Below are 4,853 nucleotides of genomic sequence, written 5' to 3'. Positions count from 1 at the left end.
AGCCTTACATGAGGAACAGGAGTTGTAGGCCCATGTCCCTCTGTCTTCTGTCTTCCAGTTCTGAGCCTGTTTGTCGAATTTGACCCATCATCTGCTCTAACTGTCTTTATGCAGCCTGATGTGGTCAGTACCTTTAGCTGATTTTCCTTTGCTTGCTGCTACCCCAGCCTGTGACTGCTAGGAGCAGCAAGTGCCCTTTGCCTCCAGATGGGTCCTTTTTGTGCTTTGTCCTGGTGTGAGTCATTCAAATCTATATTTAACTGGAGGCCATCCCTGGACAAATGTCTTAAGAACATTCACCTCAACAGTGTTTTTTCAGATCCAATATTGTCTTTGACCTGTGAGAAATTGCATTCTAGGTGCCGGAGAGATGGTTAAGAGCATGAACTGCACTTGAAGACCTAAGTTCCCAGCACATTACATCAGGCAGTGTAAAAATGCCTTCAGCTGCAGAACCAGGGGATCGGATGCCTCTGACTTCCCCAGGCACCTGCAGGCATGAGCACGTACCCCCCACTCTAAATCATTCTTACACACATGACTAAAAATAACAAAACCTTCCAAGGAAATGGCAGTCTAAGTAAATTCATGCTAAGGTGTTACTGGCTTAACATGATAGTTTGTTGGCACCATAAGACAGAATTATGGAGAAGGCAATGTTTATTAGCACAAAGGAAAGCAAGATAGTAGTAACTATTTAGGTACCACTGAAAGTGATCACAAATGCAGTATCCCAGATAATACCTTCCAGTCTTCACAGGCAGTCTATGCTGCTATGAAGGGGGAAACAGTTAAAATACAAACTGGATGTATTTTAATCGACATCATTATGTAGATTGTGCTTCTGGTAAACCCGGCACCTCCACACACCCTGCTTAGTGACATTCACTGAGAGCAAGCAGACACAAACACAGGGACCTGGGCATCCATTAGATTCTGAGCTGGACAGACCTAAAGCAGTCACATGGGCAGGAGAACCTGCTGACCCAGGCACCGGTACCTGAGTTATTAATGTGCCCTGGGATTAGGATGAGGACAATCTTATGGTGGTTGTGTGAGGCCTATAGTTCTTTTCCTTTGGCGGTGGGTATTGAAACCAGTGCCTCAAGCTTGGTAAGTGCATGCTGTACTGAGGGAGACACTCCAAGCTACAAATTAATCCTTTAACTCACCTGCTGAATAAGTTTACATGTCCAAGGAAGCTAGAACTAGTTTAACAAGTTAGATGAAGTCACCTTCCGAAGTACATTTTTAAAGCAAAGCAGTTTACAGTTTTTAAATGTAAGTAGCAGAGCCTGGCTTTAATTTAAAACTCTACCGAGGCCTCATGGTTGCTCTGAGCACAGGCTTACATTTCTCCTTCTAACTTTGAGATGGTCTTCCATGGCCAGTGTATTCTAAATAAGTCTCTGAGAAATGATGTCAGTGAGACCCATTTCAGTATAAGCCATAGAACACAGGTCTACAGCCTTAGGCATTTGTGCAGTTGGAGAGAGGGACCAACGGTATGCACACTGTTCATGGTCTGCTTCTGTCTCACAGCTGTTGTGCAAGAGAAAGTAAATTTTAGTGATTTAACCTCAGAGGTCAAGAAACAGGCTCAGAAAGGTTGTGTCATATCCTGTCACTCAAAAATGCTGGAGAGATGGCTCTGCAGTCAAGATCACTTGCTGCCCTTCCTGAAGACCCAAGTTTGGTTCCCACCACCCATATGGGGTTCCTCACTTCTGTAACTCCAGTTCAGGAAACCCAATACTCTCTTTTGGCCTCCACAGGCACTGTTGTAATTCACATGAGAATGCCTTCCATAGGTGCCTATATTTGAATACTTGGTCCCCAGTTTGTGCAGCTATTTGGAAAGGTTTGGGTGGCATGGCCTTGTTGAGAAGGTGTGTCACTGGAGGCAGGGTTAGGTTTCAAAATCCATGCCATTGATGGCTCTCTCTCTTTGGTTCATACTTACAGATCAAGATGTAAGCTCTCAGCTACTGCTCCAGCACCATGTCTGCCAGCCTCCTGCCATGTTCCCCTTATGGACTTTAATCCTCTGACATTGTAAACCCCAGTAAACTCTTTTCTAGGTTGCTTTGGTCATGGTGGCATCACAGCAAAAGAAAAGTAGTGAATATAGGCAAGTGCACATGCATACACAAGTAAAAGATAAAGTGAAACCTGGCATGGTGACACACACTTTAGCCTTTAATCCCAGCACTCTGGAGATAGAGACCAGCAGATTTCTGTGAGTTCCAGGCCAAACTGGTGTACATAGTGAGACCTTGTTCCAAAATAAATCTTTTTTTTTTTTTTAGTGCAGCTGCTAAATTCATGTCATTCAAATTCTATGTGCATGTGTGCCTCCCTGTTTTTAGTTTTGAGTAGACAATACCTAACATTTACCACTAGCTTTGAATTTCATCATGAAATTGAATTTCACCATGATGGCTGTCTCAGGTTTCTATTGCTGCAATAAACACCATGAACAAGAACAACTTGAGAGGAAAGAGTTTATTTCAGCTTGTCATTTCCACACCACAGTCCATTGGTAACTGAATTCAGGACAGGAACTCCAACAGGCCCAGAACCTGGAGACTGGAGCTGATGCAGGGGCCATGGAGGAGTGCTGCTTACTGGCTTGATTCTCCTGGCTTGCTCTGCTTTCTTATCGAACCCAGGAACACCAGTCCCCACCCCCTGGGGGGCACCTCCCAAAGTGAGCTGGGCCCTCTCCCACTAGTCATCAGTTAAGGAAATTACTGTCCTTCTAAAATGACTCTAGCTTGTGTCAAGTTGTAATAAAACCTAGTCTGCACAGTCGCCAAGGTGACTTTCTCAGGGTGAGGCTTATCCATTGCACTCCCGATGTGCCGACCCTTACAATTTCCCCAAATGTGGGGAACTTGACTGCGTAATCTGTAGTACTGATGGGTCTTCATGCTTCCCACTGGGGAAAAAAGAAAACTGGAGAGAAGCAAAGTCCAGAACTGCGAGGCCGAGAAGAATGTAAGTGCTGTGTACTATTAGAGGTGTTGAAGAGTCACTTCCTGTTTTAGCTATGGACTTATATATGTCTAGTCCATTCACCAGGATTAGAGAGAAGTTTTCAAGAAAAAAATGAATCATAGAAAGGTATTTACAGTGTTAATTGTCTCTAAGAAATATACTCTTTGTAATACACTTCAAGAAGCATACTTTTTTAGATAAACTCCAAAAAGGCAAAAACAGTTTTGCAGGGAGCTGCTGAAGTCCTGAGTGAAGGTGTTGACGTGAGCTTGGCCATGTCAAGGACGCCAGCGCCTCAGACCCACGGGAATGGCAAGGGCTTCCCTTGATTCCGGTATGGATGTTGACAGTATGTGCTGAAAGTATCAACCACAGCTTCCTCCTCGCTGCGACTGCAGCCTGAGACTGCTCCTCTACAGAGACCCCTTATCCAAATTGGCTAACGACCTCTTTTAGCTGTATGTAGTAAACACTGAGTTTCCCAGCTACTGATGCATCTACATTGGAGAGCATGGCCCAATAACACCAGCTTTGCTGTACATATGTCTGTTGTTTCTTCATTCCCCATTGCCCCAGGCAGGTCAGTTGCATCATAGTTTGTTTGGAAATAATGGAGAATGGGCAGTAGGATGAAAGTTACTACCCGGCATGGCAAGGGCTGTGTTAGCTGTTGCTTATGCCTGGAGGAATTAGCAGCAGTTTCATGGAGAAAGTATCAGTTGGACTTTGAAGGGCAAGTAGGACCTTCTTGGTGAAGACTGGGAAAAGGATTGTGGACTAGTTGCTTCTTGTCAACGACAGAGGAATCATTTATTTCGGTGCATGGTTTAAAATGATACGCTGTCTTGGTGGGGAGACTTCTAGGTCAAAGTTACCTATGGCTGTGTGCACAACTCCTTATATCTTAGCAGAATCATATGCACAGAGAACTGGAGCCAGAGCATGGGTCAGGCTATGACCCATGAGTCCTACCTGTGGTGGTCCACTGCCTCCAGCTAGGCTTCACCTAATCAGTCCACAAAAACAGTGCTACCAGTGACAGATAAAGTATTTAAGCACTTAAGCCTGTGGGGGGACATTTCATACTCAAACCATAAGAGATAGGCTAACCGTAACAATAATGTATGCATAAGGTCTAGGTTCTCAAGAAGCATGGGGTGTCAGATCAACAAAGACCTTTATGGCAGAAGAATGGAAGGGGAAGACGACTGAAAAGGAAGTTTGAGTCAGCCACCAAAGCTGCACCCAAATGTGTTGGGCATCTTCATTATGAGGATATTTACAATGAAAAGGAGACTATAGTGAGGGAAATGTGCCTGCATTGTTTCCATCTCTTCTGGGCCCCGATGGTATTTCATAATCCTTTTGTTGCTCATTGTTCAAGTCCTCCATCAGAAACTTTTCAGCTTCTTCTCCACTGTGTGAATAAGCATGTTTTACATACAAAAACTATACATGTGACTTGTTTGTGGTGGCCCATACATGTAATAATAGCTCTTGGGAGATATAAGCAAGAATATCAGAAGTTCAGGGTCATTCTCAGCTACATAGTGAGCTCAAGACAACTCCGGATTATTAAACCATGATGATGATGATGATGATGATGATGATGATGATGATGATGATGATGATGATGATATGTACACCTAAAATTCTAGAAACTTACCCCAAAGTTAGACATCTCTATCACTGTCAGACTCCATGAAGACACCACACCTGGATTTTACTACTGCCACTGTTAGAATGAAGCTGGTCTTTCTCTCTGTCTCTCTGTCTCTCTCTCTGTCTGTCTGTCTGTCTGTCTGTCTGTCTGTCTCTCTCTCTCTCTCTCTCTCTCTCTCTCTCTCATACAC

At 44.1% G+C, this 4,853-nt stretch overlaps 1 pseudogene; it reads left to right on the top strand.

Moving 5' to 3' along the window:
• The first annotated feature begins 2,795 nt into the window (after positions 1 to 2,795).
• On the top strand, positions 2,796 to 2,944 carry LOC113457622 (annotated as a pseudogene).
• Positions 2,945 to 4,853: the final 1,909 nt, after the last annotated feature.

The sequence above is a fragment of the Microtus ochrogaster genome, linkage group LG3, assembly GCF_000317375.1.
Source record: "Microtus ochrogaster isolate Prairie Vole_2 linkage group LG3, MicOch1.0, whole genome shotgun sequence".
NCBI lineage: Eukaryota > Metazoa > Chordata > Mammalia > Rodentia > Cricetidae > Microtus > Microtus ochrogaster.
The sequence above is the reverse complement of the archived record's forward strand: the minus strand, read 5'-3'. Positions and strand labels throughout refer to the sequence as shown.